Here is a 22,455-nt window from a genome sequence, read left to right as displayed (position 1 = left end):
GCAAACACTGATCTCCATAATGGTAACATACCAATTACGATTTTCTCATTCAGTGATTCTGCTTGTTAACATCGGGTGTATTCGATAATGCTCAATTATCACTCAATTAATCACTTAATGATCTCATTAACTTTAGCACTGCTTCAGTGTTCATTTAACACTCTCTGAGTGTGGACTCATATAAACACTGAGCAGTGTTAATTTAACACTGGGGATTTTGCTGTGTAGTGATCTGGACCATCATTTTAAAGTGAAAAAAAAGCTTTGAATCTAGTGATAATGATGAATCAGATCAAACGCTGATTGATGCTATCTAAACCACAAAAACACACTTCACACAAATATACAATATTCAAAGAAGATAAAGTCATCTTTTCCCTATTACCGTAAACTGATGAGCAATCTTTCTATATATTTTGCTATAGTTTTTCTGAGTTTAACTACTAATAACACTGAGCTTTAGGATGCTCCACATTTGATGAAATAAATTCAACAATACATTCACAGCTTCAGAAATGTTTTATAACTTATGTCTTATCTCATCTTTGTGTTGTATATGCAGTGACGGTTCTACATTGAATTACACCCTGGGCGAGACCACCTTCCAGCCCCCCCCCCCCCCCCCCCCCCCCCAAAAAATAAAATAAATAAAAATAAAATAAATAAATAAAACACAAAATTATCCACAAACAGTCATATTTTATAACAACATAAGATAAAGAGAAAATTATATTTCTCAGTTGCACAAATCCTTCATTACATCCAACATTGCCAAAAGACAATGGACACAATTCTGCACAAACTATGACAGTATCAGAACTTAAATATATACATAAATGTGCCAAAAAATATATACAATCAGATATATAAAAAATGTAACAAGAGCAGAGAGTAACAAGAGCAGAGAGCAACAATAATATAAAACATTAAGAATATTAAAACAAATAAAATATAGAATACATTTTCCATAGCACAAATACTTTATCACACAAATGTGAAAACACACAAAAGAGAATGTAATTATTACACTATTGCACTAAGAACAGAACATTGGCTGTCATCATGAGGCCATTATAACCGTGTCATGAATATTTTTCTTGACCTCAACTACAGAGGTACAATTTGTCATTAAAATGTCATTGTAGCTATACCGCTGTAGTTGAGGTCAAGAAAAGTATACATGACTTGAAACTACCTACAGATTGGACGATTCCATTGGCTAATTACAGGGCCTAACTTTAACCCAACTGATGGAAATAAATAATAACTGAACTTTAACAGTTTTTTTTGCAAAGCACAATATTATGGTGAAATTAGATCTCGTGTTTGTTGACTTAAAACCTAATTATTGTTGTATAAGCATAACAAGCATCATAGCAAAAAGGCTAAGAAACGTAAGAGACGAGTTACCCACAATTAACATTAGCCCTTCATTCATGGCATGGATACCATAATCATCTCACAGAGAGAACAGCTTTATCTTTTGAGCGTTTCTCCTCTTCTTCTTTTCATTTTTTCTAAATTGTGCACACCTGATGGGTTTGACCTTTTCCTGTCCATCTCTGTTTATTTGGCACTCCACAATCAAGAGATCCCCCCCCCAACACTGTCACTCACGTCACGAGTCACGGCCAGAAGTCAAGACTAAACCAATTCACCTTGGTGAGGTGACCCACATAATCGTTTTGTATTACTTATTTTTATTAGCCATTTCACACAATTCAGAAAAATAAAAATTTGCAGGAACTATAGGCCTGTATTTATAATATTATGAATGAAATCTGTGTTATTTTGGAAGAAAGTCGAGGTGGTGTGACTGACTTTAGCCCACTAATTCCATCTAGCTGATACAGTGCTCCTGCTACGCGCTGCTGCGCCGCCTCTGCGTGCGGTGTGTGAATGCTCTAATCTGTCAACATGGGCACCGAAACAAAGTACGCACTGCTAACGTGTGCAGTGTGAACACGGCACCTTCTCAACAAGCACGGGAGCCAATTTGGCAATTCCCCACACAGTGTAATGAATAGAAACAGAGGATTTTTTTTTTTAACTGCTCTTGCTGCCCCCCATGTGACATAAAAAAATGCCGCCCCGGGCGACTGCCCGGTTCGCCCGTGCCTAAAACCACCACTGTGTATATGTCAAAAAATTCTGACTTCTTGACTTTTTCTAAACTGTAAATATTAAACATAGTACATGCGCCCATGTTGTGTTAATCACTCAATAAACACAATTTTTATGATGATGTTATTATTATTATTAGGTTCAAACTCATTTCCCACTGCATCCCAGTAAATCAGAACATGTTTGTGTTATATTTGTACCTTTAGTATGCGATCTGCAGTAGATCAGACAGCAGAGTAGAAGTGCAGATCCAGACGCAGAGATACAGAGAATCAGCATTATTACGTGTAAAGCTGAGAAACCTGTCAAACACACACAGTTATTAATGCTGTTATTGTGCAAAGTTACTTATATATATTGCACAAATGTGTCCCTGAGATATGATTAAGTAGGAACACACACACATTTAGCTAAAAGTGGACATTTAATAGATTTCTACTGTTTTATAGCTAATTATAAATACTAATCCAAACTCTAGCAAGCTTTGAAAATATTGAATAAAAGGTCTAAATGTAAATCGCCATTGTAAAATTGTAACTAAATTTGATATTTTAAACTGGGACAATATTATTACATTTGCAGATATTTTTCTTGTGTATAGTACTTTGCATGGTCGCTCCACCTCCACTTAATGAGTTTATTAGACAAAATCATAACTCATCTAGGCTATAGAATCTCTACTAGAGGAGATTGTGCAATAACACACTGAAGACGTGCTGTTGGGCAGTCAGCCTTTTCCTATAGAGCAGCACATACATGTAATACTGTACACAATGAGTTATGAAATATTACATCCTTCTTTCTCTGCATCGATAAAGCAGTGGTTATTAGGTAATCAAACATTTCTTCATAATTTGGAGTAGTTTTATTTCTGTCTCATATTTAAAGTCATTTTCAAGTTCAAGTACAATCAAGTTCTGGCAGGTCACGTTAGTCTAGCTAGCATCAGTGACTCTCAGCTTATCCACGTCTACTCATAGGAATACGACACCTATCACAGTATTCATATATAAGCTCCTTCAGTATTATCTGCAGCTGTCGCGTTTCTCAGGAGTTCATCACCCTCCTCCCTCCCCAGCTCCTCCTGTCTCAGTCAGGATCTGGCATTCTGACTCTCCTCGAATCAGAATAAATTCTAGAATTATGCTGTACTTTAAAATCTTGAATTAATGATATCTGCATACTTTCAAATTGGTTCTGTTCTGTTTACCATAAGGCGGGTTATTGCTGCTCTTATCAATGCTAGGCTGCATGGATTCGCAGGGAGTTCACGCCCAGGGGTGTGTTTCCCGAAAGCATCGTTAGCCAACTATGGTCGCAAGTTCCGTCGTTATCAGCAGTTCAACAAGTCGGTGTTTCCTGAAACCAGAGGTGTCAAGTAATGAAGTACAAATACTTTGTTACCTTGCTTAAGTAGAAATTTTGGGTATCTATACTTTACTGGAGTAATTATTTTTCAGCCTGCTTTTTACTGCTACTCCTTACATTTTCAAAATAGCCTCGTTACTCCTATTTCATTTCGGCTTGTTTTCATTCCGGCTTGTCATCGTTAAAAAAATTGCCCAATTACACAAACGTTTAATAGATCTGAGTCCCACCTCCTGAACATCGCTAAACTGATTGGCTCTGTGTTTTCTTTCTAACTTGTGAGAGGCCGCAGTTACATTTGGTTGTGCGAAGCGGCAAAACTCCTCCGAAGGAAACCTATGTGGTAAGCGACGGAGAAATCAACAGTTTTCTGCTCAAGAATACGGGGCAAATCGCGTCAAATATTGATCTGGGGACAGCCGTTTTTACAATATAAGCCAACTGTAAGACAATCGCGGGATAAGTGGCAAACATAATCGAGAGAGTGTTTGTTTGTGCGTGTGTGAGAGAGTGAGAGAGAGAGAGAGAGAGAGAGGAGAGAGAGTGTGTGTGTGTGTGTGTGTGTGTGTGTGTGTGTGTGTGTGTGTGTGTCTGTGTGTGTGTGCGTGAGTGCGTGCGTGCGTGCGTGCGTGTGTGTGTGTCTGTGTGTGTATGTGTGGTTTTGTGTGCAACCCTACATTATAGGGTCAAAATATCGCCATAAAGATGGCAATATCCGAAATGTTTGTCCTTGTGGGGTTTATTTTTTTCTTTGGAAAACAGCTTATAAATCAGACTAAGTGATGTTTTTTTTTAAAATGCAGAGAGTTATCTGTGATAGGGTTAGTGTAGGGGGGTAGAATACACAGTTTGTACAGTATAAATATCATTATGTCTATGGAAAGTCCCCATAAAAAATGAAAAAAATAACAATGCTTGGTCTGTTGAAATGAAAGGCCTGTTTGATCAAGTTGAAACCTCGTCATCCCAGTCTCATCAGCTGGACTGAAAGAAGTTTCAGTGAACTTAGTACGCTGAAAACATGGCTCAGAGCAATGGTTACAAGTGATATTTGACAGTATTGATGTGTGTCGTGACCAACCGGACAAACTTGACAGTATTGATGCAAAACATATGCCAACAGTTAATTTCTGTTAAAGTGATAGTTCACTTATTTAAAAACGAAAATTCTATCATCATTTACTCACTCTCAAGTTGTTTCAAACCAGTTTCGTTCTTCTGCTGAACCCAAAAGAAGATTTTTTGAAGAATGTCGATAACCAAACAGTTGACTTCCATAGTATTTTTGCCATTGACTTCCATAGTATTTTTTTTTTCCTACAATGGAAGTCAATGGGTTCCATCCACTGTCTGGTTATCGACATTCTTCAAAAATAACTTATTTTGTGTTCTGCAGAAGTAAGAAATTCATATGGGATTGAAAGAACTTGAGAGTGAGTAAATGATTTTCGTTTTTGGTTGAACTATATCCTTTTTAATGAAAGATGCAGACATGTGTTTGGCTTCTTTAAAAAGCAAGGAACAAGACATTGCACTATTGCATTGCACTATGAACAGAGTAAAGTTAAGTCTCTGTTAAACTGCCTCCTTGTCTTTATTAGTTACCTGTAACATTACAGAATTAATGAATTAACATATTGTTAAGGTCAATTATAGACTAAAAACCTTAATACATTATCCTATTAATGTCCTAATTCCTCCGCTTCTGGGGATGTCCCCAGTCCAATCTCAAGATCAAACCTACGCCCTTAAAGAGAAGTAAAAACATATACCATTTCGATGATAATATGCCTCTGAAGTTTGACTTTATGCACCATTACAATACTTAGGCAACTAGTCATCATATCTTCTGCTCCATGAAACACATGTTAATGCACAGTAGTACACATATATGGTTCTTTAATGTATTTGCATTGTACTGAAATTGAAATTGAAATAAAACTTTATGGGCATATATGCGGCTGAAACAGGTAGCCTAGTGCATCCCCAATTTTTCAGCATTAACATTTTAATATAACATTATAGCCATTATGGCCTTTATGTTTTAAAATGTTTTTTGAGGAGCTGGGGTAGTGCACTATAGGCCCCTGTTGCCCGGCCTAATGGCATTTCCTTGCATTACTTTTACTTTTATACTTTAAGTTGATAGTTAAACCCTAGTATCTATACTTCTACTTGAGTAATGAATGTGAATACTTTTGAGACCTCTGCCTGAAACAATAGTTCCAACGAACATTCGCAAACAGCTTCGCAAACTTGTGTGGTTGGAATGACAGCTCTCGAACTGTGGTTAGAAGCAGAGTTTCTTGTATACAAAACATTAATTAATCATTATTTTGAGCCAAATAAGCAAGCTGACACTCAGTACAATATATCTTTTATTTAGAATACATACAAATGTCATTTACGTCTTTTAGTTTGTCAGATTTAAAGCACTGTTTTTGAAGATTGCGTATGTGTGAACGTGCTCTACTATGTAAGAACTAGTCTATTATTGAATCTGGAAATAAAACGAAATAACTGAGAAAAATAAGAGATAGTCCTCGGATGCCATGTTCATAATTTATAGCAAAACATCTTGCATTAATTCAATCTCAAACAGATTCATTCAAATGAGTTATTACTCCATAACCTGCGTGACATCATTAACCAATGTGGTTAAACTACCAATTTGCAACAGGACGCTTTCTGGAAACAGTCGTGACTAGCAAGTTAATTTCTTCAACGATGCATCATACTATGTTAGTCAAGCAGCGAGTTACGTCGTTGTACGGGAAATGCACCCCAGAACAGAACCATAACGCCAATCCTAACTGTGAGCTAATTGTCAATTGTATTTGACGATACAATTGACAATTAGCACCAGATTTTTCTCCTTTTACCCAATGCCAAGTATGTACGGCACGTTTTTAACCTAGACTTTTATTCACGGTTTTATGGAAATTGCCAACAAATGCCTAAATCTGAGGCAAATCAGTGCTCGTTTACATGAGTGACAAACACGTAGTGTGTGCCATATAAGAGAAGCACCTTAGAAATAGAGTATCTTGCTCTATTTGTTTACCACTAGTGTATGCAGATGATGTTTTATCATTCTATGCTAACTTGCATCATAGACTACGATTCAATAAGTATAATCATCATACAGTTTACATACACATCGTGTCAATGTTTATTTCAAGAGTACAGTGATTTGTAATGATCTTAATGGATTGCCGTGATAGTACTGTAACAGAATGAAATATCTGTAACAGTTATTTTGTAGTGTAAGAATGGAATGGTGTAGAAACACTACAAGCCATTAGAGGGCGCTATATAGGCTCACCTGTTTGGCATATAAGGAAAAAGCTGACATGAAGAAGTAAGTCAGTTTGGGTAGTGGGAGCTTATGTTTCTTGATGGCTACCTCAAAAAAGTGACTCATTGAGAAACCTTGGGGTTTTAAGCTCAATCCGAAATGGACAATGCTAAAGAAGAGAGAAGTATTTCAACGCACTCAATGTTTTTTCTCATAGCATCAAATTTCAACGCAGTCAATGTTTTCATCAAGTTACGTAACTTCTTTTTTTTTCACGGGACAGAACTTCATCTCAGATAAGAACCATAAGATTATTTGTTTTTTTTTTGTGTGGGAAATGAAAGACAATGATTGATTTTTTTAGTCTTTCATTTGAATAATTATTAGAAAGCGCCAGCATTGGGGGAATAAAACCTAAAAAAAATCAAAAGTCGGTAAAATGTTTGCTTAAGTTCATTAAACAGTTTTGATCTATGTGATAAACCCTCATTAGTAGCTAAATCAGAAAAACAAAAAGAGAAAAGTTACAAAATGGCGCCCGAACAGGGACATTACTAAGAGATATTTGAACCTAGAGGGGGTAATATTACATAATTTAAAAAAAAGGATCAAGTAAACGAACTTGCAGCAAACTTAATAGTCTAAAAATGGATAGGGATGAGATTTTGTCCGTCGAGGATTTCTCCGATGAAGCATTCATTCGGAGGAGAGAGCCAGTGAATGAAATGATTGACACTTTTAGTGGACTTTATATCGATTCAGAACAAGAAAAAGAAAAATTAGCAATACAAGATCAGCATGACGATCCAGACGATTATACTGCAATTCCACCTCCACCACCGGTTGTATTTGAGGAGGAGCAGGTGTATTCCAATGGAAGGGTAACAGAGCGACGTTTAACCGATATTGAAGAACACCTTACTGACATCGAACATAGGGTGAGTGATTGTGTAATTAACAACACAGTGGTAGATATGATGAAACAACTTGAAGATAGAATTAACTACCGTATCCAAAGAGAACATGATCGAATTAAAGCACAAATGGACAGTAGGATAGTTGATTTAGGTCAGAGCATGGCGGATTGTCTAAAAAGGAGAGATAAACAACTAGATCAGAGGATTCAAGCTCTAAATCCACTTTCCTCTACTCCCATTCCTGCGACTATGGTCAGTCATCATAAAAATGCAAAGAAAGAAAGCACTCAAAAACAAGCTTACTCGAGCCAACAATATATGTCTCTGCCTACAATACCAGCACCATACAATCCGCCGGTTAAATTAGAGTTTCCCAGTTTCACCAATGCAAGTGTGGATGATCCAGTTGGATTTATCGAAAGAGTTGAGGAGTATGTTAATCTTCGCCCCTTGCCTGATAAAGAACTACTGGCGTCACTCGCTGTGGTACTAAAAGGTACAGCAAAAGACTGGTGGAGTGCTGAAAAAAAGAACGTAGGTACATGGAAAAGCTTTAAGGACAAGTTTTTGTTTGCATTTTTAAATGAGGATTTTAAAGAAGTGGCTGCACAAAGACTCATAAATAGGAGACAACAAAACAAAGAGAGTATTCGGGATTTTGCTTACCACTATATAGAGCCCTTTGTATGAGAAACAATCCAAAAATGACTGAAACAGAGATCGTGAATGCAATTCTCAGAAACTGCAACCCAAGATTAGCCAGTTTGCTGAGAAGCTCTGCAAACACAGTCAATGAATTAGTTTGTTTGGGGACACAGATTGAGAAGGATTGGATGGGAGCTAAAAACCACTGGAGTTTAGTTAATAGTGAGGAGCAAAACAAAAGAATGCCAGCAGCAGGGTCAAAAAGAGAACATCAACTGATGCTGGTAGATCAACATAACACCAGCAAAGGGTACAGAGCTCTTCAACTACTTGTGACCATCAATCACACTAACATTGATGCTATAATTGATACCGGAAGCACTTTTTCGATTGTCCAGAAAAAGATCTGGAAGGAACTGAGCAAGAAAGGAAGTGGTCAGTTTTATACAAGCAATCAGAACTTTATTTTAGCAAATGGACAATGTCAAAAAGCTATCGGAAAGGTGAGATGGATATGTGAGATCAAAGAAGAAAAGTTTGAAGTGGATTTTTTTTGTGATGGAAGATAAGGATTTAGCAGTGTCAGTAATCCTGGGCCTTGACTTTTTGAAAAAATCTAAAATGGTTTTGGATTTTAATACCTTGAACTTTCATTTGCCTGAGGTAACACAAAAGAAATGGACATTGCCTTTTTCTTTCCATGATGAACCATCCACCAACCATTTTTACATGGCGATCCTGGATACAGAAGAAGATCCTGCCATAAGTGAAGAGGAACATCATCTCATTTCTGAAGCATCAAAGCATGCTGAAACAACTCCTGAGATACAAGCACAGCTAAAAGACCTGATGGTACAATGGCCAACGGTATGTACACAAAGTCTAGGCCGAACCAGCATTATTCGACATCAGATCATCACAACTGACCAGCAACCGGTAAGAAAAAAACCATACAAAGTCTCTGCTTATAAGAATGACTTTATAGAAGGTCAAGTGAAAGAATTGCTTGAAAAAAAATCATTCAGCCTTCTACCTCTCCGTGGGCATCACCAGTAGTTGTGGTAGACAAGAAGGATGGGAGCAAGAGACTATGTGTAGATTACAGAGGGTTGAATCACTGAATGGAGCCAAAGTTTTCAGTACTTTGGACCTTAAAAGTGGGTATTGGCAGATGGAGATGGACGAGTCCAGTGTTGAAAAAACAGCATTTTGCACATCTTCAGGATTATATGAATTTTTGTGTCTACCTTTCGGTCTTAAAAACTCGGCCGCGACTTTTCAGATGCGTATGCAACAGGTGCTAAGAGAGCACAAAAACAAATTCTGCCTGGTCTACATTGGTGATATTGTGGTTTACTCTCCCTCTATTTCAACCCACATTCAACATCTCCAGAAGGTGTTTACTTGTCTTCAAAAGGCTGGTTTGTCGCTTAACTTGAAGAAATGCAATTTCATCAAGCCATCACTGACATTTCTAGGTCATGTCATCTCTGCAGAAGGAGTTAAGACAGATCTGAGGAAAATATCAGCTGTCCAATCATTCCCGGTACCTGCATCGGTCAAAGAGGTCCAAAGATTTCTGGGTCTGTCAGGTTGGTACCATAGGTTTATTGAGAATTTTTCTAAGAAAGCTGCTCCACTTCATGCTCTAAAGAAAAAAGGGGCAAAATGGATATGGTCTGAAGATTGCCAACAAGCCTTTGAGACGATCAAACAAGATCTCATTAGTGCTCCGGTTCTAATATCACCTGATGTAAACTGGGCTTTTAAAGTTCAGACAGACGCCAGTGAGAACGGGTTGGGGGCAGTTTTAACTCAAGAAGAAGGATAAGAAAGAGTGGTGGCATATGCATCTCGGCTTTTGAAGGGAGCGGAGAGAGCCTACTCTACATCAGAAAAAGAGTGCCTAGCAGTCGTGTGGGCTGTAGAAAAATGGAGACATTACCTGGAGGGCAAACCTTTTGAGGTGGTAACAGATCATGCTGCATTGGTCTGGGCATTCCAACATCCAAAGCCATCCTCCAGGTTAATAAGGTGGACAATACGGCTCCAGGGGTTTCATTTCTTTGTAAGTTACCGTAAGGGACAATGCAATGTGGTTCCTGATGCCCTGTCGAGAAAGTACCACACAGAAACTGAGTCTCTTTTTTTAAATACAGTGCAAAAAAAGAATTCACCTGACTACAATCTACCTGTTGATCTTGAGCAAGTCGGAAAAGCTCAGAAAGATGACAAGGAGATTCAGAATTTGATGTCCCAAAATCTGCAGAGAAAAAGTGATGATGCAATGCGAGTTCACTATGTGGTCAAAAATGGGGTAATTTTTAGGAGTGTCCCTGAAGGAAAAAAAGGACAAAAACTGCAAATAGTGATTCCAGCTGTTTTCAGAAAGACGTTTTTATCCTATGCTCATGACAATCCATTGAGTGGCCATTTAGGAAATTTCAAGACCCTAATGCGTCTACTTGATTTTGTGAATTGGCCCAGCATACGAAGTGACGTTTGGCAGTATTGCAAAGTATGTACGGTATGCCAACAATACAAACCACCAACAACTAAGACTGCAGGTATGATGCAGAGTGTACCAGTAATCGAGCCGGGACATATGATGGGGATTGACATAATGGGTCCTTTCCCAAGGAGTTCAAAGCGACATGAGTACCTGTTAGTAGTTGTGGACTATTTCTCCAAATGGGTGGAATTATTTCCAATGAGAGCCGCAAAAGCTCCTACTATTGCTCGAATTCTCATTGAAGAGATTTTCACTCGATGGGGAACGCCAACTTACCTGGTGTCTGACCGTGGAAGGCAGTTCACGTCAAATCTCCTCACAACTATCTGCAAACAATGGAAGGTCATTCAGAGGTTAACTACAGCCTATCATCCTCAAAGTAACTTAACAGAACGAGTCAATAGGAACCTTAAAACGATGCTGGCATCCTATGTAAAAGAGAACCACCGAAGCTGGTATCAGTGGCTTCCAGAATTTCGTTTTGCACTGAATTCGGCGTGGCAAGAAACCACAGGTTACTCGCCAGCGGAAATCGCTCTCGGAAGAAGGTTGAAAGGGCCATTGGAACGAGCAATTCAACATCCACCAGATCCAGATCATCAGAGTTACAGTACTCTGGAACGGCATGCTCAGCTAGTTGATCTGGTTAAAGCTAATGTGGAGAAATCACAACAGCACCAAAGAAAGTATTACAATCAGAGGAGAAAGAACCAAGAGTTCTGTGAAGGAGATCTGGTATGGGTGCGATCTCATCCGTTATCCAAGGCCGATGATGCTTTCATGGCCAAATTATCTCCCAGGTGGAAAGGGCCGGCAAAAATAGTAAAGAAGTTAGGACCGGTGAACTATCGAGTTTCTTTTATTTCTGATCCGACAGTCATTGATTCATATTGTTACGAATTTGCGTGGAAGCAAAGGCAGTAGGCGGATCTAAATGCAGCAGTAGACTTTAATTACAGATTCAGAACAGACAAGATACTCGTGGTACGCACATTAAAACATACATTCAATAACTGACCCCGAACAAAAGAGCAGACAGGATTTAAATACACAGACGGGATGAGGGAACAAGACACAGCTGGGGCAAATCAGAACACCGAGCGGGACCATACAACCTAACAAGACAACACACCTGAAACAAGGGACCTAATAATGACATGACTAAGATAACAGACTACAATTAACAAGGCACAAACTGAATAAAAGACCAAAGACAGAGAAACCACAAACCAGAAACATGACAAAATGAATAAACACCGTAACATTATCCCCCCCTTCCATAAGGCGCGACCCCGCGCCGAATGAACATCAAATAGGGGCAGGAGGGTGGGCGCCCTGGAGGCTGACGAGGGCGTGGCTTGCCCGGAACAGGAAGCCTCCAGGGCGGAGCAGGACGTGACGGCGGCCAGGGCGGAGCAGGATGAGGCGAAGGCCAGGGCGGAGCAGGACGAGGCGAAGGCCAGGGCGGAGCAGGACGAGGCGAAGGCCAGGGCGGAGCATGGCGTGGCAAAGGCCAGGGTGGAGCATGGCGTGGCAAAGGCCAGGGCGGAGCACGATGAGATGGTGGCCAGGTCGGAGCAGACTCAGACGAGGATGAGGACCATATCGACGTCGTCTCCATGGCCCTCACGGAGTACCTTCTGCCCCCCCCCCCAAAAAATACTTGGGGAAATCCTCGGGAGGAACCTCCAGGTGGTAGATGGGTTCCGGGCAGGCCTCCCGGAGCTTGAAGGGCGCAGGCAGGACGAGGCGCAGAGGCGGGGCCGGCAGGGCGAGGCGCAGAGGCGGGGCCGGCAGGGCGAGGCGCAGAGGCGGGGCCGAAAGGGCGAGGAGTCTGGGAACGCCCTCCGTAGCCTGGCGAAGCAAACGAGTCCTCCTCCTCCTTCTGCGACGACGCTTCACTGGGCTTGATTCACTACTGGACGTACTTGACTCAGTAGACTCACTTGACTCAGTAGACTCGGTAGACTCACTTGACTCAGCAGACTCACTTGACTCGGCAGACTCACTTGACTCGGCAGACTCACTTGACTCGGTAGACTCACTTGACTCGGTAGACTCACTTGACTCGGTAGACTCACTTGACTCGGTAGACTCGGTAGACTCACTTGACTCGGTAGACTCACTTGACTCGGTAGACTCACTTGACTCGGTAGACTCGCTTGACTCAGTAGACTCGGTAGACTCACCCGACTCGGTAGACTCACTTGACTCGGTAGTCGGTTCACTTGACTTGGCACTTGATTCACTTGACTTGGCACTTGATTCACTTGACTTGGCACTTGACTCACTTGACTCGGAACTTGACTCACTTGACTCGGAACTTGACTCACTTGACTCGGAACTTGACTCACTTGACTCGGAACTTGACTCACTTGACTCGGAACTTGACTCGGAACTTGACTCACTTGACTCGGAACTTGACTCAGAACTTGATTCACTTGACTCGGAACTTGACTCGGAACTTGATTCACTTGACCCGGCGGCGCTTGACTCACTTGACTCGGCGGCGCTTGACTCACTTGACTCGGCGGCACTTGACTCGGCGGCAATTGACTCGCTTGACTCGGGAAGCGCGGTCTCACTTGACTCGGCGGCACTTGACTCACTTGACTCGGGTTCGTCGAGGCTGAAGCGACGTGCGGGTTCGGAAGACAGAAGCTCAGCCTCAGGCATGTCGATCTCGGCAGGAAGAAGCTCAGGCATGTCGGTCTCGGCAGGAAGAAGCTCAGGCATGTCGTGGAAAGCGGGCTCGACTCGGTTCACGTGAAGCGCAGGCTCGTGGAGCGTGGTCTCGGCTGAGCAGCTGAAGTGAAGCGCGGGCGCGACCGGGCTGACGTTAAGCGCAGGCTCTCGCAGCTTCTCCTCCACGCCCACAGTAAACGGGGAACCGCTCCACAACAGGGCCAGGTCAACGTACCATTCTAAAGATCCGTGAGGACCAGGTTCGGGCATCAGAGACCGGAGTGGTTCCGATAATCCTCCGCGGAAGAAGATCTTCAAGCCGTGGGTGTTCATTTGCGCGAGATATGCCAGCTCGAGGAATTCTGCGACATAATCCTCGATGGCGCGATTCTCCTGGCGAAGACGGAGGATCTGGACATCAGGACTCCAGGTAGGCATGGCTGCTAGATCCTAGGGGGTCACTTATTCTGTTACGAATTTGCGTGGAAGCAAAGGCAGTAGGCGGATCTAAATGCAGCAGTAGACTTTAATTACAGATTCAGAACAGACAAGATACTCGTGGTACGCACATTAAAACATACATTCAATAACTGACCCCGAACAAAAGAGCAGACAGGATTTAAATACACAGACGGGATGAGGGAACAAGACACAGCTGGGGCAAATCAGAACACCGAGCGGGACCATACAACCTAACAAGACAACACACCTGAAACAAGGAACCTAATAATGACATGACTAGGATAACAGACTACAATTAACAAGGCACAAACTGAATAAAAGACCAAAGACAGAGAAACCACGAACCAGAAACATGACAAAATGAATAAACACCGTAACACATATCATGTACAGAACTTGAAAATTTGCCACGGATATGACAAACTTTAAAAACACGGGAGGGGGTATGTAACAGAATGAAATATCTGTAACAGTTATTTTGTAGTGTAAGAATGGAATGGTGTAGAAACACTACAAGCCATTAGAGGGCGCTATATAGGCTCACCTGTTTGGCATATAAGGAAAAAGCTGACATGAAGAAGTAAGTCAGTTTGGGTAGTGGGAGCTTATGTTTCTTGATGGCTACCTCAAAAAAGTGACTCATTGAGAAACCTTGGGGTTTTAAGCTCAATCCGAAATGGACAATGCTAAAGAAGAGAGAAGTATTTCAACGCACTCAATGTTTTTTCTCATAGCATCAAATTTCAACGCACTCGATGTTTTCATCAAGTTACGTAACTTCTTTTTTTTTCACGGGACAGAACTTCATCTCAGATAAGAACCATAAGATTATTTGTTTTTTTTTTGTGTGGGAAATGAAAGACAATGATTGATTTTTTTAGTCTTTCATTTGAATAATTATTAGAAAGCGCCAGCATTGGGGGAATAAAACCTAAAAAAAATCAAAAGTCGGTAAAATGTTTGCTTAAGTTCATTAAACAGTTTTTGATCTATGTGATAAACCCTCATTACTGGCTAAATCAGAAAAACAAAAAGAGAAAAGTTACAGTACAGTCTGTTGCGGGCATTAGGCTGTGGCTGAAGTCAGTTGTAGTTCTCTTTATTGTGTTCTTGTTCATCTTTCCATCAGGGATTCTGCTTGTTAACAGCAGGTGTTCATCACTAATCATCACTCAATTAATCACTTATAATGACTGCATTAAGTCCACTCTTGAATGCTCTTAGGCCCTGTCCACATGGAGATACGTTTCGCTGTATACGTAAACAATTTGTATTGTATTGCCGTTTCGTCCAGACGGATCTGCCATTTTGGGAGATTGAAATCGTTATTATTTGAAACCGGGTCCCAGAGTGGATAAATCTGAAAACGACACCCTTGCGTTTTGTCTGAAAACGACACCCTTGCGTTTTCGTGTGAACCGCCAATCGGGATATTTAGTGAAACGATGATGTCAAAATGGCACATGCAGCGGCTTGGCACTCTCCCTTGCTTAGCAGTTTTATGGTGAAGTACACTCGATCTACACTTTTGATGATAAGAAACGGCAGCTCAGTATATGTACCTGGCAACTTTGGAACATTCCCAGTGGAGATTATTCGGCCAACAAAGCGTAGGGAACTAATCCGAGTGTCTGGGAAGAGACACAGACCGAGGAAGACGTGGAAGCAGAAGCGGGGGAAGAGGGCTGGGAGCCGGGACAGGCTTCACCTAGCTCCACACAAACCTGCCGTGCCCAGCATCTTTCTTGCCAATGCCCGTTCTCTCGTCAACAAGATGGACGAGATGAGACTCCGGACTACGAATCACCACTGGGACGGTTGTGTCACGATAATATCAGAGACATGGCTACATGAGAACATCCCGGATACAGCTGTGGAGCTAGCAGGCCGCGGTGTCTACAGATCAGACCGCACACTACAGTCTGGTAAGGCGAGAGGGGCAGGAGAATGCGTGTTTATAAATAACAACTGGTGCAAGGATGTTACTGTCATGGAGAGACATTGCTGTGCAGACATGGAATTACTGCTGATAAAATGCAGACCATTCTATCTACCCCGTTGTTCACCTGGAGAACCCCAACACATATGTCAGGATGCTTTTTGTTTTGATGCTTTTATACACCATCAACTCCAGCAAGCTAGTCAACAAACTGCTGTTACTTGGCCTGGACTCTCACCTCTGTAAATGGATTAAGAACTTTCTGCCCCAGCATGTCAGACTAGGGAATATTACATCATCCACCACCATCCTCAACACTGGCACTCCCCAGGGTTGTGTTCTTAGTCCGCTCCTTCATTCACTATTCACCTATGACTGTTTTCCAATTCATGACTCAAACTCCATTTTCAAATTTGCAGATGACACAGCTGTGGTGGGGCTGGTAACCAACAATGAGGAGACCGCCTACAGGGAGGAGGTCCTATCACTGCTATTGTGGTGGGGCTGGTAACCACAAAGAAAACAAAAGAAATCATAATTGATGTTAGGAAATGTAAAAACAACAGACATGGCAGTCTTGAGATACATGGAGAGGAGGTGGAACAGGTCCAAAGCTAGGCGATATCTAGGGCTGCATCTGGCGGAGGATCTGACCTGGGGAGTAGACACCAAAGAGATAGGGAAAAGAGCTCAGCAGAGACACTTTTTCCTGCGAACCCTAAGAAGCACTGGGCTCCCGCAGACACTCCTCACAAACTTCTACAGGTGCACAATAGAGAGTGTGCTGGCATACAGCTGCACAGTGTGGTTTTCCAGCTGCACTACTGAGGACAAAAAAGACCTGCAGCGGGTAATTAAAACTGCCCAGAGAATCATTGGTGCACCTCTCCCAAGCCTTGAGGACATCTATTCCAGTAGGCTGCAGAGAAGAGCAGCAAGCATCAGATCCTACACACCCTGGCCATACCCTGTTTGACACCCTACCTTCAGGCATGCTCAGGATCATGAGGGCGCGGACAAACCGCATGAGAAACAGTTTTTTTTCCAAGGGCCATAAATGAGCTGATGAAAGGCTGAAGGGTTGGAAGACTAATCAAATCTTGACTTAAATCATACCATTTTTAAATGTACTGAGTTTCTTATTCTCGTTTTAAATATTTTTATTCTATTTTATACTATATATTGATCTATTAACTGTTGTTGACAGTGTCACTTTTTATCCTTTAGGCTGCTAACTGAGTGATTGATGTCATCTTAATTTTGTTGTGTAGAGATATGCAATGGCAATAAAACAATCAATATATATATAAATGAGATAAATAAATCAGAATTCAAGTATTGAGTGTTTTTTCAATGATTTTTCACACAGTGTAGTCTTCCATATGTAGTGGTGTGCTGTAGGTACAAATCTCATAATCATCATCATCATCATCATCATCTCAAGTAAATCAACCTACAAAACTACTGAAAGCTTAAGACATCAATCAAAGTCATGTTGAAAATGACAAGCAAAGCAGGAGAGATTCCTCTAAATGTTCTCTTAATATTTACTAATTATAACACAGGGGACACATGATGATGTTTTTTCTTTACTATCAGGTACAAATAATACATTCTAAAAAGAAAATTTATGTAATGTTTTGTAAAGAAATCCATACGTAGGCTAAAACTCATTTTAAGCGTTTAGGCAGAAGCCTATACAAGCAAAAAGGATTTTTAAGATCATAAGCAAAATAAATTAAATCAAATGTGTCCAAAACTTTAACTCACTCTGTAAGTTTGCAGAGAATGTGAATAAACTATGTGCGTTTGCCAGAATTGACTTGAAGAGCGAAAAACAATGTACATACCGTCCGCTGAAGTTATGATCATCTCTCTGGATCCTCAAAGTAAAATCTGTAAGTGATCTGGCGCATGAAGGCAGTGCGTTTAAACTTGTAATGCTTTCTTCCTTGTGTTTGACAAAGAAATTAAAAACTGCAGCTCATCTAGATAAACCGGTTCTGATTAAATGGAAAAGCATCATGAAGAGTATAAAAAATAAAAAAAAACTTCTATAAAGGGAGTATAATCTGAAACTGCATGTTTTTTTTAAAAGATCAAGAAATGAGAAGATATTTTATCCTAAATTTAAAGTGTGTTAGTTTAATGAAATAATTTTACATTATTCTGCTGACTGGATGCTTACTTTGAAAAGTGCTGTTCTGTCTGCAAAGACGACTCGTACTTGAGCTTTACTTTACATTTTATTGTTCTCGTCGACTTCTTTCACATCACTGATGTACGTGAAAACATTCAAGTGTCAACGTCGCTTCCCGTTCCAAACCCTTAAAGTAATCGCCATTCGTTTTATTTTATTAATACAACGAACACATTACTTTAACTAAACATACGATTATTAGTCTAATTAAGCATGCAACATTTCCCCTCCCCTCCCAGTGAACTTAGGGAAGTTGTCCACACCATTGTCAAAACGATCCCCATTCACACGGACCATCGAAAACGACTAAAAAGACTGTATTCTGGTGCCAGGCCAGTAGATGGCGATGAAACACTATAGACTGAACACGTAATACGCATGTTCATGACATCATCATCTTTAGAGATTCATGTTTTTGTTGTGTACACAGAGACCGTTTTCAAAAACTTAAAACTTTGCGTTTTCAGGCACCCAAAACACTGTTGTCGTGTAAACGAACGGCTAAAATGCATAAAAAGCTTTAAGCTTTTAGTTGAAACAGTGTTGTGTTGAAGAACTGGAGCATAAAGATCTCAGTAGAGAGCAGGGGACCACAGCGTCCCACAGCATCCCACCGTGTCCCACATCGTCCCACAGGGGACCACAGCCTCCCACAGGGGACCACAGCCTCCCACAGGGGACCACAGGATCCCACAGCGTCCCACAATGGACCACAGCGCCACACAGCATCCCACAGCGTCTCACAGGGGACCATAGCGTCCCACAGGGGACCAAAGTGTCCCACAGTGTCCCACAGCGTCCCACAGGGGACCACAGCGACCCACAGCATCCCACAGCGTCTCACAGGGGACCACAGCGTCCCACAGGGGACCACAGCATCCCACAGCCTCCCACAGGGGACCACAGCGTCCCACAGCATCCCACAGGTAACCACAGCATCCCACACGTGACCACAGCATCCCACAGCGTCTCACAGGGGACCACAGCGTCCCACAGGGGACCACAGCATTCCACAGCGTCCCACAGCGTCTCACAGGGGACCACAGCGTCCCACAGGGGACCACAGCGTCCCACAGCATCCCACATGTAACCACAGCATCCCACAGGTGACCACAGCGTCCCACAGGGGACCACAGCATCCCACAGCGTCCCACAGCGTCCCACAGGGGACCACAGCGTCCCACAGGGGACCACAGCGTCCCACAGGGGACCACAGCGTCCCACAGGTGACCACAGCGTCCCACAGGGGACCACAGCTTCCCACAGGGGACCACAGCGTCCCACAGTGTCTCACAGGGGACCACAGCATCCCACAGCGTCCCACAGGGGACCACAGCATCCCACAGTGTTTCACAGGGGACCACAGTGTCCCAACGCGTCCCACAGCGTTCCACAGCGTTCCACAGCATCCCACAGCGTCCCACTGGGAACCATAGCATCCCACAGGTGACCACAGCGTCCCACAGGGGACCACAGCGTCCCACAGGGAACCACAGCATCCCACAGGTGACCACAGCATCCCACAGCGTCCAACGTCCCCCGACTGGATGCCAATGGGAACCACCAGATTGCTGGAGTGTAACTGCACTGCTTTTGTTCCTGCTGTGGCTGCGACCAGAAAGTGTGGAGCTTGTTTTTACGGTGTGCCGCTGAACCCAAACCCAGTCCAGTGGGAGATTCTGGGAATACTGGCCTTTTACTCTGCATTGTATCTGACTGTGCTTTGTGCTGTTGTCCTGGCTTTCACCACAGGGTCTCCAGCGCAGTGGCTTGCTGAGCTCTAGAGTAGAGGAGTCTGGGACAAGGCCTTGTTGAAAGAGCAGTGTTGAGCTAAGTGAGCTCTCAGACCATTATCAGCGACTGATTCAATCTCTCTACGCCACATTTGACTGTGGGTGATAGTACGCTGTTCATATGTGTTTGATCCCTTTGCTGTGGATGTAACTGGTGAACTCAGCAGACACTGGTAACTCTATAAAGTCAATGATGAAACTGGATGTGACGGGTGCGACCTCTGGCCACTTTGAGTCCATATCATAAACTACTATGAGGAAAGTGGTAAAGGAATAGATCCCAGTGGCGGCAATGGTGGTGGGCCAGTTCTCCCACAGCAAGTCACACAAGCTGCTCAATGTCTTTGTCCAACCCTGGCCACCATACAAGATCCCTACATAGTTCCATAGCTAGATGGCCCTAATGTGCCATGGCAAGCACTCATCCTCTAAGTTTACCAGGGATAATGACACAGTGTCCATGGGTCAGGCATCTATTAATCCAGCATGAATATTCATGATTCACTCTGCCACACTGCTGGATATCAGTTATGACTTGAGCTGGCCAGCCATTCAGGAGATACTCACAGACAGCGGAGAGCAGCCGACTCCTCTGTGAGATCCTCCAAGGACACGGACGCCACGAGAGGTGCATGCACCAGTTGAGTAAGATCCTTGTCCTCAACCATATGACAGGAGGCAATGGGGGATGACACGGAACAGGACAGCAAGCCGGCTACTACATTATCTCCCCCTGACGTGTACTGTACGGTGAAGTCATAGTGCTGGAGACGGTCAGTCCAGCGGTACATGGGGTTAGTGGCCAGAGCCAGAAGGAGACATAAGTGCAGTGAGTGCAAGTGGGCTAACACAGGGGGCTCGCCTACAGTTCCTCGAGTCTGCGCACGGCATCCCAACAAGCCCAACACCAGGTCCAAGGAGCATCTTTTTTAGCAACTGGCGGAGAGGGTAGTAATAGTGGAATACTGAGGAAGGAAACGATCCCCAGAAACGATGCGACTTGCGCTGCAGACGAAGGGTCTAGCACCTGATGTATAGCCTCAGTATTGGAGTGTAATGGCGAAAGTCGCTTAGCTGAAACATAAAAGTCGCCCTCTGGTACCGCAAAATAAGCATTTCACCACATTAAGTGTCAGATTATGTTGACCAAGGGCACCAAAAGTTGCTCTTAAGCGCTGTTAGTGAATCAATGCCAGGCACTCCAGCCAGGATGGTGGACATGATTTTTGGAAACCAACATGCATAGCGAAAAAAAATTGTTCTGTGTGCAAAGAGAGCTTCCTTTACATTTTATTGTTCTCATAAACTTCTTCCACATCACTGAACTACGTCACTTCCCGTTCCAAATCCTTAAAGTAATCGTGATTCGTTCTATCTTATTAATATAGCAAACACATTACTCTTACTAAACATACGATTAGTAGTCTAAGCATTAAACCCCAAACATTTTCAATAAAACATCCACATCTAAGCCTCTGTTAATTCTCAATGAGAACTTCTGCTGAGATCTTGGGAGATTTATTGTCTTCTTTTATCTTCAGTTGTAGTTGTTGTGTTTTTGATTTTCTGAGAGTTCAAGCGTAATGTTGAAACAGCATCACATTGTAACATCGATTCAGTGCCATTACCATGGATTTTTTTGTTGAAATTTCCAAAAATAAAATTAACATTGCAGGTGCAAACGTGATGTTGATTCAATGCAGTTAACATGTATGAGAATGTATGAGAAAAAATGCATATATGTATGTTCTCAGTTTATTTACTTATAGCTTGTTTCTCTCTGGACACCCTTCCAAAACACCACTTTTACCCACATCTTAAACGTTTAATACATAAAGATATTTAATCACTCAATTTGATTTTCAACCAAATCAAATCAAACCACTCAACCAAATTTTACCCAGTGTAACACAAAACAATGGACAACGTAACAATTCATGTGACAGGCCATAAAGGTAATGTTGTCATGCTAACAGTGTCCAGTGACATCGCTGAAAGGATCAAGAATGGTAAGTAAACTGCAGAACTGTGGAATAATTACAAGTCATCAATGATTTGTGCAAGTGTTTTATTGATCATTTATTTCTCCAGATCTAAAGTTCCATTCCTCTGTCATGGAGAAAGTATCAGCTGTTGAAACAAAACAAGTTACACATTTTCTTGATGAACAAGCATATACATTTTTATTAAGTGACAATGACCACATCTACAATCTTCTCTCCAAACAGCTTGTGCTGCAAAACTCCTATTAATAAATAAATTACAATTTAGAGTACATTGTTTTATGGCTTTTAAGTTTCTCAGTTTTAATGTCGTCTGTTGATTGTCCAGCAGATGGCGCCAAATCTCCATTCAAACTGATGACGTTTGATCTTCAGCTGAATCAAACATCTTTAGACGCTTTCATTCATACGAGGCTTTATTAATCTGATCGGGTCACCGTTATTATACATTACAGCACCAGATCTGGGAGATTATTGTTGGCAGAATTAATAACACTTACTGAACAAGC

At 42.0% G+C, this 22,455-nt stretch overlaps 3 protein-coding genes across 10 annotated transcripts in view; 1 reads left to right on the top strand and 2 right to left on the bottom strand.

The window, feature by feature from the left end:
• LOC143714437 (uncharacterized) overlaps window positions 1–17,913 on the bottom strand; it is a 50,061-nt gene extending 32,148 nt beyond the window's left edge. The window contains exons 1-5 of one of the 3 annotated variants that reach the window (XM_077205637.1): window positions 17,801–17,859; window positions 11,141–11,190; window positions 10,545–10,615; window positions 10,298–10,462; window positions 2,325–2,426 (exon numbers count right to left, since the gene is read on the bottom strand). The gene's annotated coding sequence lies outside the window, so the exon portion shown is untranslated. Of the gene's footprint in view, window positions 1–2,324; window positions 2,427–10,297; window positions 10,463–10,544; window positions 10,616–11,140; window positions 11,191–17,800 lie in introns of all 3 variants that reach the window. The other 2 variants (XM_077205635.1, XM_077205636.1) reach the window with 2 other exon arrangements.
• The window catches only part of LOC143714418 (uncharacterized), a 703,153-nt gene that overhangs the window by 499,445 nt on the left and 181,253 nt on the right, over window positions 1–22,455 (bottom strand). The gene's annotated exons all lie outside the window — the stretch shown is intronic.
• The window catches only part of LOC143714414 (uncharacterized), a 1,189,624-nt gene that overhangs the window by 1,050,523 nt on the left and 116,646 nt on the right, over window positions 1–22,455 (top strand). The window lies entirely within an intron of this gene.

This window comes from Siphateles boraxobius, unplaced genomic scaffold, assembly GCF_051911475.1.
Source record: "Siphateles boraxobius isolate OS27281-9 unplaced genomic scaffold, OSU_SipBor_1 54, whole genome shotgun sequence".
Classification (NCBI taxonomy): Eukaryota; Metazoa; Chordata; class Actinopteri; order Cypriniformes; family Leuciscidae; genus Siphateles; species Siphateles boraxobius.
The sequence above is the reverse complement of the archived record's forward strand: the minus strand, read 5'-3'. Positions and strand labels throughout refer to the sequence as shown.